Source organism: Rhinopithecus bieti, unplaced genomic scaffold, assembly GCF_001698545.2.
Source record: "Rhinopithecus bieti isolate Rb0 unplaced genomic scaffold, ASM169854v2 scaffold_40559, whole genome shotgun sequence".
NCBI lineage: Eukaryota > Metazoa > Chordata > Mammalia > Primates > Cercopithecidae > Rhinopithecus > Rhinopithecus bieti.
Window position 1 is genome coordinate 426,186 of NW_016817388.1, and position 21,564 is coordinate 447,749.

Sequence of the window (21,564 nt, forward strand, 5' to 3'; positions counted from 1 at the left end):
TGATCTTCCACTATAAGGGTGACTCTAACACCACCTTTAAATTCCTTCTACCTATCCTTTATCTAAGGTAGTTTATGGTCAATAATAAAGGAATAATAAATGCCTTAGGGAAACTATTTTAAAGGAACCTGTTTGTGAATTATTTTTTAAGCATTTTTTTTTTTTTGATATTATTAGTGTTTCCTTATTCTCTATAATCTGTTAAAGTGTGTATATTAGATTTTCTTGAGAAGGGGCAGACCTCTGTCAACATTCTAAATCATTTTAGGATCATATAAGTTTAAGAAATAAGTAGTTTATTGTAAAAAAAAAAAAAAAAAAAAAATTTATCCTTGCTAGATGATAAGTTCTTGGAAGGAAATACAATAAGGCTTACAGGATCCGGCTTTTAACCTTCTATGCCTCTAAAGGTGTCCCCAGGCTTCTGTGGAGAGAGGGTGTCCCCGAGAGAAGGCTTCCTGAGGTAGTTTTCATTTTCTAAGGTTTTCCATCATGAGTGATTGTTTCTGTGGGCCCAGTTAATAAAGCAGGCCCTTTGTGTTATACCTTAATTAAAATCGTTGCCTAACAGCATTTTAAAGTGTCCAGAAACAAAAAGATGAAAATGTTTACATTCAGCTCAAGTTCTTTTAAGCTTTACAATAACGAAAAGTAAACATTTTAAGAAGTTTGCATACAAACGACTTTGTACTTACACGCCAGTCTAAAGGTTAATATTCGGCATATTGTTTTCCAATTAGGAATACACCATAAGTACGGCCTGGTGGGAGGCGAAATGAAGCGGACGCATTGGCTTGGTGCCTAAGCCTACTAATAGGAGAATGTAGATATTTGAGAGTCCTGGGTAAGTACAGTTTTAATCCAATATTCTGTAAGCTCATATGTTCTCTTGGTCTCTTCGTTATGAGTCTTTGCCTTTTTTAAAGTCTTTAATGTTTTCCTTGATAACACAAACGAATTGTGCCTCCAAGTCTTCTTTTGTTTTATTTGTCTGGTTTAATTTTTAAATAAGAATTTTTAAATAAAAACTTCATGGAATTTACTTTGGAATGAATAGATTATTTAGAGAAAGTTCCTTTGATAGTAACCAGTTGCTTTCGCCAAACTTCCTCCTTTTCAGTAAAATACCACTTTTATGGCCTTTCTGAAGAGTTGAATTGACAAAATGTTGAGTAAAAATACATTTTTCCTTGACTAAAAGTGTAATTTTTTTAAGCAGGAAAATCAAGTTTCAACTGAATCAAAATTAAAATGCAGCTTTCCCTTTCTTCTGCAGAAAAGGAAAATTCTTCTGCTTGTCTGCAAATGCTTTGGATTTAGAAGTGTCATGAAAGCATGGGTGACAGCTCCTAACCTCTCCTTGTTTTGTTAAACATTACTTGTCTTTAACTGTTATTTTGTGCAGTCGCTCATTAAAATATTCCTCTGATGTGAAATTAAATGAAGGGTATTAATGTAAATTAGATGCAACCAGTAAAGTTATACCTGTTGCTATTTTGCAAAGAAATAATTATAGTTTTTATTTACCCATTTGATCTGTATGAAGAATTCATCACTATTTTATACATACCGTGTAGTCTACTATAGTATAGTAGGCTACTATTGCTACTTCTGATGTGAGTTGTAATGTTTCTTAATCATTGGAAATCAATTATTTTTAGAGTGTAGTATATAATTTCATAGCATTTTAAATTTAATGTATCATGCAAGTTTTTTTGGTTGATGCTAAATAATGTGGTTGCTAAACAAAGAATGCTAAAGAATGTTCAAGCTTTGTAGGTAACTTTATTGTTATTATTTATTTTCACACATTTACTTCCTGTAGCCACAAGAAAGAAAAAATGATGGAGTTGCAAACGGCAGTGTGCTGTCACCTTCAACACAAGTACATACCAGAAGTATGACTCATGCAAAGCATTTTACCATACAAATATCCTGGTGCGATGATGGGCCTGGCAACATTTTCTACTGTACTTTTGTTTAAATTCAATGAAACAAAAAATTCATAAGAAATTCCATCCTACCACTAACAAAATGGTATAAAGAATCTCCCAGCCTGGCCAACATGGTGAAATCCCGTCTCTACCACAAAGTAGCCAGGTGTGGTAGTGTGCGCCTGTAGTTCCAGCTACTTGGGAGGCCGAGGCACGAGAATTGCATGAACAAAGGAGGCAGAGGTTGCGGTGAGCCAAGATCACGCCATTGTACTCCAGCCTGGGCGACAGAGTGAGACTCCATCTCAAAAAAAACAAAAAACAAAAAACCAGAATCTCAATGTATTCTCAAAGTAAAAAGGCATAACCAAGCACTCTCTTATCTTGCCCTATTGCTATGCTATGTACGTCCCACTGCAGGACAGCAGATTTGAGACTTTTCTATAGACTTCAGAGCACTGAAAAGAAAAGAAGAGTTTGGAGAGTAGAGTGTAGAAATCCCAGTGGTAGCAGGTACCAACAGGTGAGCAGAAAGGTAGTTTTAGCCTGACATTTGACTTATACTCTGTGCTGCCTGAGCGAGATTTATAGAATCATATAATTACCTTTTCATGTATATTTGAAATCAGAGGTGTTTAAAATGTCTATGAGATACCAATATAGCCTTAACATATGTCAAAATACATTGCTGATTAATTATTTGGAATACACATAAACTCCTAATATTGAATCATTACTTATCAGGTATTATCTTTTTGGAACTTTTCAATATCTTTGCTTTATAAAGATTCTAACCATGCATCTGAGCTGGTAATATTTTAAAATCTCCATTATTTGTGTAAAACTGTTTGTAAGCAGTGTTTGAGAGGGTCTGTTTTACCATTATCCCCTCAATATCATGATCATCCAATCTCAAATGTAAAAAAAAAAAAAGGAATTTGATTTTAGGGATTGTGAGTAAACAAGTTTATATATATAGACATTGTGAAGTTAAAGTTTTCAGAAATTACATTTGTGCAGTTGTTACCTTTTCCTCACGTAGTGTCATTGAAATAGACTGAAATCATCTTGGCAAAAGTTGGACAACCGAAGACGAATTTAGTGGACTGGTTTTCAAAACTTGAGCAGCTGAGAAGCAAAAGCGGTTGTTTTCAATGACAATGTAGCCTTTGTGGATTTGGGTTTGTGCTTTGGGCGGAAAAGAAGTTTTTAGTCCTAGGCCAGTAGATGGCAGCAGCTTTTCATTGCAGACAAAACCACTTGAAACCCCTCCCCCATGGCACAAACTCACCCATGATGGAAAGTGTTTAGATTTCTGCCTCCTTTTACAGTTAATCCAGGAGAGGGAGTCCTTTGCCAACTGATGACCAACAGTTCCAAGCCAGATAGTCTCAAGAACAGTGACAGTACAGAAATAAGGTGTTATTTCTGTTCAGAACTCCTCCGGCCTTTGTTCTTTTAAAACTTGAATGTAGGTGGGAGACATAGGAAAGGAAACAAAAGACTTAAAACTGGAGTGACAGGACAAATAATCATTACTTTCAATTCATGACTGCTTTATATTCATTTGATGAAATCATTTGTATACAAACCAGGGAGAAACTTTTCTTTATACCCTTGACAATATATCACATACTCTTCAAGATCATAATAATATCATTAATATGAATTTAAACAACATGGCTTGTTAGAAAATACGCTAATTGCTATGGTCTCATTATGTTTGCTTAGCTTTTATTTGTTTCTCTGTGAACAGTTAGAGAGCTAATTTTTTTCAAAGGTGATTGTAAGTCATATTTTATATAGCATTTTGCTTGATTATTTGCTCTGTACTGAATTTGTACTCTATTGCCATTAGATCTTACAATAATGTTCCACTCTGCAAATTTTTAAGGTTCAAATAAAGTTTAATTGTTTGCAAACTGTTATGATGCTAATAATTCAACAGCCTGCTGTGTTACTAATGAAATTACTTTGTTATGATTAATTTGGAAAATAGTGTGTTGATTGTAGTAATTAAGCACAACAAGGTGAAGTAAATGATTCTAATGCCATCTGGCCTCTAAACTGAATGAAGAAATGAAATAGGGCTGTCATCTGAATTTATTCAAAGAAGTAAGGATAATACAAATGACTTTCATTGCTTTAGGATTTACACTTAACACAGCTCACTCCATTCTATTTTTGTCACTTTGCTGCATATGACACTTTCTTTTATGGAAAAAGAATGTCGTTTAGTCCAGCAAGTGTTTTGAATACTTTGTTTTATTGTAAGCTGATTATTTTTACTGTGTGCTAATTTAATTACAGATAATTATGTAAAGTATTATAGGACCATGGGAAAAAAAAATCACTTTTCAACCATGTGTAGGTGAAATCTATATATGTAGGATTTCATTTTTGTTTTGTGTTTTGTTTTGTTTCACTTTTGCTATCAGTACACAACCACTTTGAATAGAGCCTTGCAGAAAGAGTAGGGCATCCATTCAAATGTTTCTTAAACGTGTACAAAGGCTCACTCTTGGTTCTTATGATTTCTACTTTTTATATAATTTCATGTAATTTCTGTACCCTACTACTTGCTACTCATTCATAAACTGGTACTATCCAGGGTCATACTTTAAAATAGAACTGAGTTATATATTATGGATTCAGATTTGCAGTTCAGCTGTTAGAAGAAAATTAACCCTAATATGCATGTTGTTTAAGAGCTTGAACTTCATCAGTGAGACTGAGTGAAGCATTATGAGAATTTTTAAGTAAAGTTCTAAATTTCAGATAAATCAATCATTTGTATTTCATTTGTTGGAGTTACAGACACACACCATATAGAGATCACTTTTACTTATCTTGAGTTTAGTAGGTTCATGAATATTGAAAAACAATCCACATGTTAAAGAAAGAGGTGGTGAAGAGTGGAGATCAAAACATGATCAAGATATGGAAAACACAGCTTCACTCAAAGGTTGAAAGAATACTTTGTGTGTGTGTGTGTGTGTGTGTGTGTGTGTGTGTGTGTATACACTGTATATATATATAAAATAAAAACATTTGATGAATATGACCTCATTTATCAGTAATATACTTAGTATTCAAAAATACAGAGAAACAGGCGCTATATTGTTAAAATATTATTATAAAAGTTTAATAGATACTCAAATGCACAACAGTTTATCCTCTGGATTGGAAACAAGAGATTTCTAGACATCTCAGCTTTAGCCAGTTTCTTATAGACCTACTGCCTTATAGTTGAGTTCTTCCAGAATATGTGTTAGAACCCGTGATAGTATACTATTTTACGATGAGATAAATACTTTAAAAATTATATGATCACAGTAGCATGGAATGACATTTTGTTAATGCTGTGTTTGAGGGGCTTTTTCTTGTTTCTGCTAGTAGAATCTGTTCTACCATTACTTATACACAAACATTTATTGCTAGCATGGTACACATTATATGGTGTGGATCCAGTAAATATTTGTTAATTAACTGATTTGGCACCCCACAATATCTCAAGACCTAAGATTTAAGAAGAAAAGAGCTTGACTAGTAAACTTAATAGAGAAAATGCCTTTATACAGTTAGTATATCCCGTGATACTATCAACAAGTAGGCTGGGTTTTATTGTTATAACAGAATTGAGTGAGATTGTGAATAATAAGAAAGCTGAATTGTGGTACATTGTCCTTAGATGTTTCCTTCTTTTCTTTCCTTGTGTTCAGTGTTGCGACCTCAAATAAGGGGCACAAGTGCCTCCTCAGGCACCTTGGGGCAAGTGATCTACTTTCACTTCGCAGTGAGGCATCCCATATCACTGCTGCCCTGCATTCCACTTGGGTAATATCAGAGAAGCCTTTCCTGCATCTGATCTTGAAAACATTCTAGCTGTTGCTGTTGCCTTGGCAGATCGAAAATTTCTGCAAGTAAGTGGGAAGTTTCACAGTTGCCACCAAATCTAATCATAATTTAGCTTTTGTCCTTTTTGTTAACTTTTACTCCCTGTTGATTTAAAGTTGTATGATTATGTTAACTGGAGTGCTTTGAGTCCCCAAGATGAAAGGAACCGTAAATGCAGAAAGTCGCATTAGTCATACTACTGCTCAGTTTAGGTCTTTGGTGTTGAGAGAGGTAGCTGGAAGTTGAGCAAGCCAAAACACTTGAATATGTGCAAAGGTGTGAATATAGAAACTGCTCCCAAAGCCCATCTCTTAAGTACCTTTCTTAATGCTGGGACTTTGGAAGGTGTTTCCCTAGTTTCTCTCCCCTTTTTTTTTTTTTTCCAGTTTTCTTTTTTGTTATCCTTTACTCGGAGAGGCAATATAGCACAGCCCTTGTCTGTTTTCTGTTTATTGGCCTCAACTTTCTAATATAAAAATATCACTCCTGCTAGAGTAAAAGCAGATGCCATTTTGTAGCTTGAACTGCAATTTACTTCTTGTTTAAGGAAAGTGTCACACAGGTACTCTCAAAGGAGAAAATTAATGACACTAGCGTATGCTGGTTAGAGACAGCTGCTTTCGTGGAAGAGAAAATTCCAACAAGTAAGCAGATTCCCATACACTACCCTCCCCTCCCAGCTCCCATGGGAGTCTATTTAGAAAATCTTGTGTTCTTTATCACATCAAATGTGATGATAACAATTTAACTAAGACTAGTAATAGTAATAGCTAACATTTACTGAGTGTTTACTATTTGTCATGCTGTGCACTTTTCATTCAATTCTTATAACAACCCTATGAAGTAAGTTCTGTTATTCATTACCATTTTCCCGATTAGGAAACAGGTTAAGTAATTTGTCCCCAAAGCCTTAGGGTAGTGAGTTACCCAACCAAGCCTCATACCAGCCTCCGTCCCCTGAATTCAACACTATTCTGCTGCGCAGTACTGTGATGAATTCAAACCAAATGCTTACTTAGATTCTTTGCATATAATAGTCATACAACAAATGCTTGTTGACCACTGATGATGTCACCACCTCTATAAAATAATCTGAAGCACGTGAAAAGAATCATTCAATAATTGACAATTGGATAGCTGAATTTGGCTCACTAGTCAGTAAAGCATACCATGGTGATCATATCATATCCAAAGCAGCTGATTCGCAATGGAGAAGAAACTTCTATGCAGAAACACTTGACCTTCCAGTCCCGATGCAAATAGGAAGTCAATCAAAGCAGCAGAGTCCAGAGAGGACACCAAGCCAAAGCCACCCTTTTCTAAGGACCTTTTCCCGTCCTTTCCACCTCCTCCAATGTGAAGCCCAGTAAAGGGACCAGCTGGGGGAGCCTTGAAGAGGACTGTAAATCCAGCTGCTTCTGTCTCAAATAGTTGTTTTTTAGGGGATGGGTTTTAATTCATAGGTTTAAAAAAATGGTTTAAAGGATTATTAAACCGTACAATCAATAAACTTCATTGTAAAACATGTATAATTTTGTAACCGAGTGATGGCAATGTCTGCATGACTTTTACTTGTTGAGATATGAATTTAAGAAGAATTTTCATTGGAATATCTGATACGTAAGTACGTACAAGGTCTTATTCCATGGACACCCAAGTAGTGCCTTGTACTGGGCCTCATAAAGACTTCTGTTGTGTTTTTTGAACAAATCCTTTTTAAATATTTTTGTACTTCAGTGATTGGAGGCTGAGGGGTGGGGAGAGTGAAAAGATTAAGAGATAAGTAAGGACTAACATTCACTACTAGGCTCCAGAATTTAACCAGAGAGGTGGTAAAATTGAGCCCTCTCACAGTCTAAAATATACCCTGTAGTACTGACTGTCTTATAGCCCGAGAGAAAGGGTGTACCAAAGTTCCATTTTTAAGGGGTATTTCATTCTGTAGAGTTATTTGAAATGTTTCCATGCCAACTACTCAGAACATCATGCTTCTGAAGGACAAGGAGCGGATGACTGCATTATCCTGATCTCCAGCTGCCCACCAAGTAGATCTCAGTGGTGTAAAATAACCTGTCCCATCTAGGATACCCTACTAATTTCTAATTCCCAGGTCAAGCGCCTGTGGTCCGTAGAGTCTCTGTTGCTCCCTGCTTTCATCTCCTTGCGCCACTTTCCTCCTCCTCCTCAAGCTATTCCAAGGAGCTGGAGTCATATGAGCCATGAGATGTTATAATTCTTACTGCTCTGCATAGTTCACAATGTCAAGTGTGCCCTCTACTTTCTGGGAATTCAGCAAAAAAACAAGATGTATAACTGTGTGTTTATCCTGTTATAAGCATCCTGAATTGAAAAACTGAAATGTAGCAATCTTGTGAGTGTGTGTTGTTATCTCTCTGTTGCTTTGCTTCAGTTGGTCAGCATATTTGCTTTATTCTTTATTATCATCTCAGGGCTTGCTATTTTTCTTCCTATCTATTTAAATGATTCCATTTTGAATAAATTACATGTAAGTGCCATCCTGTGCAAGGGGTATTTCAAACATAGAATTTGACATAATCTTTCCCAAGTAGATTCATAGTCTAAATAAGATAGGGCATAAACACAGGGAAGGAGAAGGACAGCCGCATATAACCTTACCTTGGTACAGCTCTTAGCAGGTGAAGCCACTGGCAGTGTCCTAAGACACAAAAGGTTCTCTGATTTTGTGATATCTGAACCTTAGGGATTATCTGGGAAACAAACTGGGAATCTTTTCTTCTGTATATATTTTAAAAAATAAACAGGGAGGGAAATGCAAGGTTTTCAGTATTGTTTCAGATAAGAATATTTATTTTTTTAAAAAATTCCAAATGCTGGTAGCTACTGAATTAAGTGTGAGGGGAAGCAAAGACCTGTGTATATGAATAATGTGAACGTCTTTTACAGAGTTGCTACCAGTTATGGTAACAACTCTGGAAGCTGAGAGTGACCCCCTACCCCTTTAGGAGTAAGGACTCCTTTTCCTTCGGTTGGGGACAGAGTTGTACCAGCAGTATTCAGCTGAAAGTGAGTAGTAGTAAGAACACTGGAACTGGAGTCAACCAAAATTCTAGTTTCACTCGCTAGTGCCTTGTGCCCTAGAATAAGTTTCCTTCCCTGCAGAATACCAGTGGTGCCTGTTCTCTCTGCCCTGTCAGGATTGTGATTAGGCTCAAGTGAAATTATGTTTAGAAGTGACTTGAAAAATCAACAGTAGTGTCAAACATGGCTTTCCTGCATTTAAAGATATGAGAACTGAAATGAAACAATGATCAAATCATGTCTCCTTCACACCGAAAGCTAGCAAGGGAAAAAAATGTTGATACTCAGCATTGGCTGTAATACTACTTGAAATAATTTTAGTGAGCCCTTGGTATTATTATTTATAGTAAAAATTGATATAAATAATCCTAGAGGAGTTTGAGATTTGATTCTCCTTTAGTTTTCAATGCATTTTTAAATCAAGTCATTGGCTTCCAAGCTATGGTCAATTTCTGTTAATGGTGATTTTAATCACAGAGATGTTACTTCTGCCTATAAAGTTTCTAAATAAACTTTTCTCATGATATTTAAAACCACCAATCTGCTAATAATAGTCTTTAGGTGTATGTTGTTTGTAGTTGGTTGGACTTAGCAGAGAATTAATTTTTTTAAACTGACTTTCTAAGGAAAATTTTTGTACTGACTTCCTTTGCCCATTATCTAACCCTTTTATGAACTGTTTCTTCCAGATGGGTATCTATGAATGTTTGTGTGTGAATACACACTTTCTAGTTGAAAACATCAGATGCATATCTAGGAGTGACACAATTTTATTTTCTCTAATTAGCCTTGTAATATAGCACTAATCTTGGTTTGTAGTTTGTGAAAATATGGGGCTAGAAATAAGGGCAAACCAGAACCTCATTACATGTAACCTTAATGCTTTAATGTTATAACTTTAGGCAAAGCTAATAAAAGATGGAAAGGACTCTTAAATAATTTAAATTATCTAAAATATTGAGCATATTCCTTCAAATAATAATGGCTTTCATGATCTGATTTTTTAAAAATTCATTTCTCATGTGAATTACTTAGAAGATATCAAAGTAAGTTTGAGTTTATTTAAGATTATTAAGTATATTTGTTATGCAGAGTTGCCGAAGATTCCATTTTTTAGTCTAGCAATTGTAATCTATAGCGTGATGTAGTACATAATTCTGGTAACATCTGATGATGTCATGATAGTATAGAGTTAATTCTTAGCACTTCTCTTTAAAATGGTGCTTTATGATGTGATTCCTTGATTATTTTGAACCATTAGTCAATTCTGTCAGCTTAAAAAATAGACACATTGTGTACCTGCTATTACTGCTTTCTAAAATCCAAGCTTCTCTTACCATCTTAACCTTACCAATTTAAGCTGGGAAACTATTACTTTTATAATGTATTTATATTATTATCATTACATACTCTTTGATAAAGGAAAACAATGAGACTACATTAAATTGTGGCAACTGTGATTAAAGATAAGTCTGTTTTATAAACTTTTCCTAAATGATTATAGTAGAGAATTTCAAGCTATAATTATACCATCCTTTGCTTCTCCTAATGCTGTGATCTATAGCAATAAATACTCTATATTGATACCACTTAATTCTAATGGATGTATACTGAGGCTGGAAACATATTATAGCTTAACATTTAGTGCCTTAATTTTTAAACAGTTTTGAAATTTAAAAAATTGATACGATTGCCTGAATATTCTTCTGTTATTGGACCCATTTCATGCTATAAGATTATTCTCATTTCACATCTTTCCTAAAGATTATTTTGTTCAAAATGTATTTTTACTGACACTTCATTGCTATTTTTGCATAACTGAAAATCTGTCATTTTCATTTTAGCTCAGTTTGGAAACATGAAAACCGTATCAGAGCAACATATTAAAGATTAGTATAGAAACACAAAAAAAATGAAAGAGCCACATGGAGATAAATTTAGTCAAATTATTCAAATGTGCCATTTTAATCCATTAATCTGGTTCGAGGCTGCTTAAGAGAAATATTTCTCTCTGAGTTTTTCTCTTAAAAAAAATGTTGAGAAGAGAAGCATCTCATCTAAAACAATTGCCATGGGGTGTTTTGTTTTTTGAAGAAAAGGGTAAAGCAAGAGCTACTCTAATACTCTACCATAATTTATTCTTAGTCAAAAACAGATTACTATTTACACACTAGGTATTAAAAGCTAGTTATAGTGATTAAAGGTTGTCTTTCTAATGCTGTGTATTAAGATATCCAATACAAAATTTATTTTCAACCTATTTTGGGGCCACAAGGGAAGTTGTTTTTCTTGTGAAGGGAATTCTGTATTTTACTTCATTATTTATAAATATATATATATTTAAAACTATACACACACATACATATAACTGGGAAGAGGAGGATGGGAGTTGGTTGTTTCTTTGAATCCTAATACAGTATGTCTTCTTAATGAACCTGCCGCATTGCCCAGAAAACAGCTCCCTGCAAATAAACATGCTAGAAGTGATTTAGCCACAATGTCCAGACTGTGTAAACATCTAATTATTACAATAAAATTGTCAATAAATTTACATTACTGCTCCCTTTTCAAACGTTAACCAACTTTTTCTTCACTTGATAAAAGGGCATAAATTGTATTTTTATGTGTTGGTGTTTTGTTTTCATTACACTTCTTGCTGCACTCTAGACAAAAGACCTCAAGCCTTAATGCCCTGAGTTATTCCTGGATGAAGAAAACTCCTACAGTTGTTTATTAATGTCATGTGCTGTGTTCCTTTCACGGTGAGACAGACATGGAGCCCTTACGATCTGATCTTTAGTCACGGCATTTTTTAAAAAGCCATAAAGCCTGTAGTATTGTAGTCACTGCAGCTTTAAGAGAGACACAAAGAATTAAGGCCCTTATAATCCACTATTAGAATGGGAATTTAAGTTACATTAGAAGCAAAAGATAAAATGGCAAAATGCAATAATTTCCTTTAATAAAGATTATGTCCAGTTTTCAGAATTATGATATCATGTTGAACATAATTGTGGAATAAGCCCCCACCCCACCAACACACGTATTTCTTATATAACTGGTACATTAACATTAGAAAAGCAGAGTGATATTGAATTCTAATGAGGTCTGGCCTATACGCTCTGCTAGGAGAAGAATGAGGATAATTCATTTGTAAATTTCTAAAAGCACTTGGAAATCCACCGCATCCCCTGGTTTGGCTTCAGCACGTGGTGCCTGAATCATCTGTTCCCTACTTGGAGTTGTTGGGGGGGGGGCGGGGGAAGGTGGGTATTCATCTTTGAACAGCTCTAGCTGGGGAAAATAGTTTAACCACTTTCCTTGCCTAGCTGTTGTTTCCATAATGACTATTTAATATGGTTGCTCTATCTATGCATTTGCTTTACCTATTCTCTTCAAGGATCTTAAAAATTGTGATGCCTGTGTTGGTGACAGTGCACCTCTGTAGAAGCCAAACAAAGAAAACGAAGTGAAATTCAGTAGGGTAAATGTGTTTTCACCATCCTCAGTAAACATGTCGGTTGTAAGTAAACAATCAAATGACAGTGAGGTATTTGTTCATTAAAAAAAAAAGTCTGAAAAATGGTCCATTTGCTCTGATACTGGCTGTTCAGGAAAAACTGCATTCATTTGTGAGTCTTGCTGACATTCTGAGAAAACAGCCCATTTTGGAAACTTATATTTAGTAAAACCAAGGAATGAAAGATTTTAGCAAATTGCCATGTAAAATGATCTGCACAAAAAGGCACTGGGGAAGTGAGCTAAGGCCTGTGCCAAACAGATGGCACCCCTGCTGTGTTTTGATTGAAAAGAAAGGTAACATTTGCAGCCACGTCAAAGAGACAGTGATCAGCTAAACAAATTGGTCTCCAAAGTACCCCATCGCTGGAGCAAACCCCGCTGCAGGGTACAAGCGAGGCTGTATTTCAAAATAATGCTATGTTTGCGTCTTTCCTAAGTGAAGGGATATGTCCCCTTTTCATGCGGCAAAGAGAAGATGAGGTCTTTGTTGAAGTCAACTGCAGTACTATCTGCGGAATAAGCAACAGACCTCAGTAGCACAATTACCCGTTTTCTCTGATCACCACCAAATGCCTGCAAATAATATTTGGGAAGACCCCAATAGCTTTTTATATATTACTCACTTTCCTGTGCCAGGTCTCCAGAGCTTACAGAGAGGAAATTGGTATGCAGCATACAAACAAAAACAACACCAAATCATGACAAAGGCACAGTCTGAGGAGGAGAAAGAAAGAGGAGATCAGGAAAAACTCTCCTTGCACTTGAATTCAGTTGCAAAATACAAACATCAAAAATGGCAAAGTGTGTGTCAGTACGTAAGTTGCGGGGGTGGGGGAGGTTTTTTCTTTGGCTCATCTCAGCTGGCAGCCTTATTCCGCTTCAGTAAAGACAGGGTACAGAAATGTCCTTTGGGTGACATTCAAAACTCGATATAAATCCTCTGCTTTATGAGACTGCAGTGCAATAAATTACTTAGCCTAATTGTAGATGTAATGAATTACCATAATTAGTCATGGGCTACATTAAATTAATCAGCATGGTACATTATTTTGCTAAATTACATCTTTGCCTTCCAAAGCCACCAGTGCAGCAATCAGTGTTTTTTGCAAGAGGGGAATGATGCTATAATGAGAAGCCTTTCTGCTCCTAGAACAGTGACAGGATATGAATTTTGATGGGAAGCAGGAAGGTTTGGAAACACTGGAGTTTCAACTTGTGCCTGAAGTGTCTTTGGTTGCTAATGATACCCCAGTCCTCCTGCAGGGGAGCAGTGGGCTGTAGCTTGCGAAGGTTGTGGAAGATTCCCCTCACAGGGGAAGAAAAACACTTAGATGGTGCTTTAAGGCAAATAATATAGCTGATACAACAAGTCACAAAGCAGTGGGGTGGCAGAAAGATAATGTCTTTGAAAATATTAATAGATTTAGAATGTTCTTTTACATTGGTTGATGAGATTTATAGTTACCAGGTATTTCTTTATGATGATTATTATTATTCATACCGTTTGGATCCAAGATAAAGCCTGTAGCTATTCTTGTTTTGTACTTAAACCTCCAGCTGTTCAAAATCTTGCTTCTGATTCTCAGTGGGTGATCTGGAGGCAACCCACATATGATCTAAATATTATTCACTCTTCAGGAAAATCTTGAGCAGCCGTGGGGTTCGTAGACTCATAATCTGGGTGCTTGCTTTTGTAGAAGGTTTTTTTTTTTTTTTTTTTGCGCTGGGGCCGGAGACACATCCTGATAGATGAGCCATAGAAAATAAGAGGTACTTCACCCGCATTAACTCTTTGTATGAAATATCTTTGTAAGTTCCACTGTTTCGAAAAGCAGTGCTCATTCTCAAACCCAGTTCCCTGCTATGTTGTTATGAAAGAGTTTCTGCAATAAGATTCATTGTCTTGATTCCAGAATAAGCTATTTGGGGTTTGTATAATATTTTTGATAGTATCTTGGTTTATTTTAAAAGAAGAGCTATAACTGACCTGCACATCTGTATAATGGAGATTCAAGAAAGGCTCTCAGGACATACCTGTGTTTTTGTTTATACACTTGTCTGCTCACACCAGAGGAAAACAAGTTATTATCAACTGATTTGGAAACAGTGTTACAGTGGAATGACACGGTGAACGACTATGATATGAACACAATCTTTAAATAGTGGAAGTGAATCAAAACCTAATATCCAAAAGAAATATACAAATAAAGCTTGGTCACAGCTGAAGAAAAATGCATAGGGATGCAGAAAAGCCCTGTATTGTAATTTGTGTTTTTGTCCTGGTGGGAACCCATTTAATTAGTGCAAGAAGGTATTGAATTTTAGCTTATCATGCATATTGTTTTCCAGCTGTACTGAAGATTGCCAAGTTTCTAATGGCCTGACCCTGTTCTGTAAATCAGCAGTAAATTGCGGCATTTACACTGAGCAAAGGCAAAGGGCTCATTCTGTTGGGTTTGTGCTGTCACAGGAACCTGGGCTAAGGGATTAATGGGCTGATGTTAAACATCTGTCCCCTGTCTTTGGGGGGACGTAAACACACAAAGAGGGAATCTAATGCCATCTACTAAAAGATCTTCAATGAGAGGAAGCCCTTGCTAACATTTCCATCCAGTGGCACCTTAGACACATTGCCTCTTTATGCTAAAACCCCACAGCACTAAGGGCCCTATAAATAGTCTCCATGTGACAGCTCAGAGAAGAAGAGAGGTTTCCTCCAGACATTAGTTGTGCTAAAAGATTCATCATTACCTGCAGTCATGAAATAAATCTTTGATACTTACAACTATAATATCCATGCTCTACGTTTTATTGCAGATATAGGTAGACAGTCATTATTTCTGACACTTTCTCAACATTACAAGGGGTACTCTAGGGGGAAAACTAGTGTACGGTGTTACAGAAATAGATTGATATAACCACATAGAAACCAGTTACTTTACTGAGCCATTGTAACCAATACAATATTCCCTTAATGACATTAAACAGTCACATAGATTCCAAATTCAATGTAGGACTCTTATCTACAAACAACCTCAGTTATCTACAAATTAAGTTGCCAAGAGGGAAATTTATTTTTTTTTTTTACATCATACAATAGTTTACAAGAAATATATTCCTGAATGACAATAATTTTTTTAGCATTCAAGTTTATTTTTATTTAAGGGACATTAAAACAAGACAATGGTCAACAGCAATCACTTTATGGCACTTGTGGGGCATTAGAAATCAGTATGTTGAGAAGCCTCCGGTTAAGAAGACTTGGAGTGGTTACTGTACAGTAGATATTAGTGTCACATAAATTGCAATAACATGATTTATCATACAGAAGAGGTGTTAAAGTTGTCTCTGGCCATGAGCTATTTAAGAGAGAGGCTCTTGCACGATGTTTTTGAGCCCAGCAAGGGAGTTATGGAATCCTGTAAGAGTTCCTTCTTACCTGTAAGTCACTGCTTTCAGCAGTGGTGATCTCCTCAAAACTCCCGAGCAATAGTAGGCACAGGATTTCAACTTTTAGTTACATCACTTGTTCCTTGTCTCTCTTATTTGCGATGAGCATATTAGAGGCCAGAGGCTACAATGTGGGAAGAGGATTTGTGTACTTCAAGAATTGTGCAGTTGAGTTGGTGTGATTGGGAGAAGCATGGTGACTTCCTGCTAGGGCAGGACTCTCATGGAACTCTTCAGTTGCTGAACTGACTGCCACATGCTTTACCACAGCAGCTCTAAGAGGCCATCTGATACACCTGGGGACCACCTGATATCACCAACCGGTCCCTGGATGACTGAATTCAACTAGTAGTGGCCACTTCTGAAAAGAGTTACCAATTCAAAAGGAATCTTTGGGTTTGCATATTTAAAGCCAAGATAATTATTGGTAGTGTCTGCATAACAAATTTAATTTCAATTAGACTGTTTTCTAAATTAAAACTATTGCTTGTGTGTAATGAGTATTCCTATTTTTTAAGTGTGTTTTTAACGTTTTTATTCTAAGAACATTAAGAGCGTTGAACAAAAGATTGTCCAGTTACTGTACAATGGTAGCAAATATGCCGAGTCTTTCATTTCTGTGGGAACAAGTGGGGGCCAGTGGAGCAGGGCTGTGAAGGCTGATTGTTGCAGAGATCTTCGACACCATACTAGAGGGGACAACATTTACAGTTGTACAGTTATAGAAGAGTAGTTTTTTTGTTGTTGTTTTTCTTTTAATTTTCAAGAAACATTGCAAGAGGTTATCCAAACATTTGTTCATGGCTTAATACCTATAACATTTGATAATGCTGTATTTCTTGTGTTGAAATATAACAGCATAATGTTGAGACTTCTACCCATATTTAGGCTACTGAATAAAATTAAAAACATAATATGGCCTTCTGATAGCATATAAAAAGATTGATTGTGCAAGAAAACATTTGCCATGGTACAGAGGATCATTTTACCATTCTCAGGCAGATTTGAGAATTATGCAATTGAATGGAAAAATCAAACCGGAGATCCTTCCTTCCTTCCTGTGCAAACTGGTTTCCATGGCTTTCATAGTCTGGCAGTTGGGGCTGCCGTTATTGTTGATTGCAAGGCATTTGCTTTTGTTTTTGGTTTGTGCTGGCATCGTGTCTGAAGCAGCTTAGGAAAAGTGAATATTCATACGTGTTCTCCCCATCTGACACCGTGTCACCACTCTCAGGCCTCTCCAGAGTGTTGCTTCTTTCTTTGTATCTGGAGAGAAGCAATTTAAAAAAAAATCACTTGCTAAAATGGATCTTGGATGTTCGTTTCCTATTTTCTAAAAGCAGGTTGGCTATTTTGCCCTTGAGCCTTAAGAAATGTTGCTGATTGGCTGTTTGTTATTTTTAAATAATATATGGCATGTATCCAAGTAAGCATTCCAATGACCTCGACAATAAAATGTGATTCTTGGCTGCAAGGTCTATTGGGGGATGGCAGGCTGCCAGCCACTCATACATCATTTACAGGTGGCTGTTTCTGACGGGCCAGTGTTAGTTATTGTAAATGAGTGACAGTCCCTATAACTCACCTGTAAGGCCCACTCCACTGGCCCAAAGCATCCAAGATCCCTGCCCTCTTTAGCACACGTGCTCGTCTATCATGAAGACCCTCACACCCAGACCCTCACATGCACGCTGCTGCCTGCACAGGCTCATCAGTACGTGGAGCTACCTTGTATGTGATTGACGATAATTAGGTTTCAACTGCCTTCTGATGCAGAAATACACACCATTACTGCATGGCCAATTCGGCTCCTGCAATCTTGCCTCTGAAAGGGTATTGATTCACTCTTTCACATTTTTAAAAGGTCATGGCAATAATTCCATCTGAACTGTGCTAAGTGAAAATAGTTTGTAGAAATAATATGGTTGCTTCTTAGTACCATTGTAATTGAAAGCCACAGTGACTTGTTTTCTTTAGTATACTTTAATTACATATGTCACTTTGCTCCCTCTTACGCTGATGAAGTGTTTGTAAAGTTATAACCAGGCGACCCTTTCTGTTAATGCTTTCTGACTTTTTTGGCCAAGAAGACTTTTTTGTTTTCCTACTGTGTAAGGTGAAGCCTAACCAAGCACTTGGGTCACACTGCCTTATTAATTTAAGAATTGAAAAGAGAAGACATGAACCTTTTCCTGGGGTCTGTCATCTGCCTGCCTGTTTTAATAAGATTAGAATATATTGGCTCTGGTGAACAGGATGCTAAATTTGCTTACTTTCTGAAAAATTTTATTGTAAACAGCCTTTTCTGGGTTGGCTGAAAAATATTATCCTCGATCGTTATCAGAACATAATAAAATGAGTTTGTTACGAGAGCACATAGCTCCTGTAGCATAACCACCCTAGCAAGTGACAGGAACCTGTGAATGAGACAGCATAAATCGCCAGGATACTCAGACCGCAGTTTGAGGCTTTTTCCTACGTCTTCAGTGTTTCTGAGGTGAAGGAGTTTTAAAGTGCTTGAATTGCATGTTTTGGGAAAGTGGGTGATCAGATTTTATGCTCTGAGCTACCCCGTGTCTCTCTCCCAGTTAGAGGGGGTGGAGTCTCAGCTGTTTCTAGTCTCGGAAATGAGCCAGTCATTGTACTTGCAAACTAAGAGGCATATTCCCATTGAGAGCACGGGGATTTACGCACATAATTACCATTAATGCTGATGGCATTTATGTCTGTACAGCCCCACACATCAAGATGAGAATATATTTCCACGTCTTCATGCTGTGAAAGTCCATTTAATATCATTCATTTTACAACTTATTTTTAAAGATGATGTCCATATTCTGTCATGGCATACATACGCCTAGTTAAAAGTAAATGTGGGAAATATTGGGAAGAGATGTGATAGCTAAACTTGTTCATGTAGATGAAATATTGCTGAACTCAGATCCATTCATACTCTTTAAACACAACGCTCTATTCGGCTTTGAAACTGCTGGCACACTTTTCATACTGCTATAAATTTGTCAGCCTAATGGGACATTTTGTAGATGTTTTCCTTTTTAAGTGCTTTAACAGGAGTAGGTATTCCATTGATCCAAAAACCCAGCTCAGCGTTTCATTTCTTAGAGATGAGAATCATACATTTAATGTCTTCTCAGAAATTAAGTGGTGGATGGTACCCTTCATCTCTTCAAGGATAGAAAATTTGCTCCCCACCGAACCTGTTCTCATGGGCCTCTGGGAACATCTCGAGAGTGGGGCATGGTTTGCAGCTGAAAGCAGCAGTGGTCCTCAGCAGCTGAGGCTGTTTCCTCTCTTCATTGATTATGTAGTCGTCTATATGCATCAGACCCAGGAGCCTATTGAAAGGTGTCTTCATGTCTATGCTGGCCAAGCAAATTCAGATCCAGGTCTTGATTTATCTTTCCAAGGACTTTGGCCATTAAAAGAAAATAATGGATCTATCCCGACTGTCCAGTCTCTGAAGCCCTGATCTTTTCAGCAAACCAAAAGCAAAGGGGCTCTGCATTTATTTTATTTTATTTTATTTTACTTTTTTTGAGATGGAGTTTTGCTCTTGTTACCCAGGCTGGAGTGCAATGGCACGATCTTGGCTCACCGCAACCTCTGCCTCCCAGGTTCAAGCGATTCTCCTGCCTCAGCCTCCCGAGTAGCTGGGATTACAGGCATGTGCCACCACGCTAATTTTGTATTTTTAGTAGAGACAGGGTTTCTCCATGTTGGTCAGGCTGGTCTTGAACTCCCAATCTCAGGTGATCCACCCGCCTTGGCCTCCCAAAGTGCTGGGATTACAGGTGTTAGCCACCGCTTCCAGCTGAGGGGCTCTGCATTTAAAACACAGACATAAGAAGGGGACAGGAGTGCTGAGGTCTTTCCTGAGGACACCCTTCAGGTCTGCTCCATAGGTATACACAACCTTCTCTTGGGGAAAGAGAAGAACTTTACAGCATCTCAGAAGGCTACTCAAAGGGGTAGGGTCACTTATAAATTAACTAAAGATGCCCAATAGTGCCAGCTGGGTGACCTCAGGGAGACCACTGGACCTCTCTGAGCCTGTTTTCTCACTGATAAAATTGAACAGAATGAATACCAGGTGTTTTACCTGATTAAAACTTTATAACCAGTGCCATGTTGTGTTTGGCTTTTATAAGTATTGAGATTACAGTGAATTATAATGAATAACCAGAAGGAAATACTGATTTCCAAGGGTTTAAGTAGATGGGGAGGACAGACTGCTTTAACACAACACATTTGTAGTGCAGATAAGATGTAGTCTCACAGCCTAATTCCCATGCCCACCCCTCATCCTGATACATGATTACATTGCATTCAACTTGGTGACTTGTCTATTAGCAGCTTGGCCGCAGAAGCTGCTGTCAGTGGTGTTGACATTAAATTCCATGGGGCAGAAGGCAGTGGGCCCTTTGGGATGGAAACTGTTCCAACTCTACCATCTTTCCTGGCATGACCAAATTGGTAGGCAGGGATTGCTTTACCTTTCTTGCCCAATCACCAACATCCTCTGGGCTGTTTCCTCTTAAGCTCACCATTTTCAAAATTGTGCTGATCCCATAATTATTTTTAGCCCAAAGGCATTGCCCTCCAGATTTCCCTGATTCTAGTAAAACGTTGTTTTTACCTAGTGCCCTAGACGCTTGTTTTGTAAGTTCATGGCCTATTCCCTCCACATATGGTACATGTGTTTTGTAAAAGACCATTACTTCATTTTAATAATGTGGGTTATCTTGTTCTCATTTTTAGAAATAGGGCTACTCCAGCATTAATTCAACAATAATATGCATCAACATTGGGCAAGGACTTGGGGATAGAGTTGAATGAAACACTTCCCATGACTTCTAGGTATAAAATAGTTAACACTCGTATAACGTCTAACAATTTCAAAGGACTTCCATCCACATTTTCTCATGTGCTTTCCACAACAATTTGGCCAGGTAAGCAGAGCAGATGATATTATTTCCATTTCAGAGAAAAACTAGGCAATTGTTCAGGTTCCCACGGGTTAGCAGTGTTGAGTACCACCTCAAATTCTTCTGGCCACAGACCTCTTGCTCCTACCTCTCCACCATGTGCCTACCCAAAGCCATAGCCAAGACAGAGTATTCTTAGTAAACCCTTCCCGATGTGTTTCCTGCTTCTGAGATGTATCTAACACTGTGAGAGATAAAACGATGGTGATTGAAGGAGGTGGTTAAGGTGTTCAACCCAAGTCTACCTATGCCATGGCTGTTGGATTGGTGCCTCCTTTGGGTGATGAGGCCGTGGCGGCCCATCCACTGCCTGAAGTTTCTAATCCAGTTGCATACTTTCTTGAACTTACACCATTGAAAAATATCAAGGTCAGAATATGATTGAAGAAACTTCTTCCTCTCTTTTAAGTTACCACAATTACATGATATTGTTTTGCACTGAAGAAGGTTCTCTTAAAAATGAGGTTGAGATCCCTAAAGAAATTGCTTCAATCAGCAGCAGGGCTTAATGACTGTTAATGGGAAGTGGAGATAGGATAGTAAGTGTTACTTTGATTAATAAGAGAACTGCAGAGAATTTAAATTGTGCCACTGATGGATTATTTTCTTCAAGCTTGATAAGCACTTCTCATTTGTTCTTAAATTTGGTCAATACTGTTAAAGGCAGCAAAATGAAGTATAATTAATTCTATTAC

General features: G+C 37.2%; 1 long non-coding RNA gene across 1 annotated transcript; it reads left to right on the forward strand.

The window, feature by feature from the left end:
* Positions 1-740: 740 nt before the first annotated feature.
* On the forward strand, positions 741-3,862 carry LOC108517881 (uncharacterized). The gene is made up of 2 exons (XR_001882237.1): positions 741-844; positions 1,277-3,862. It is a non-coding gene; the product is annotated as an uncharacterized LOC108517881 (long non-coding RNA).
* The last annotated feature ends 17,702 nt before the right edge of the window (positions 3,863-21,564 follow it).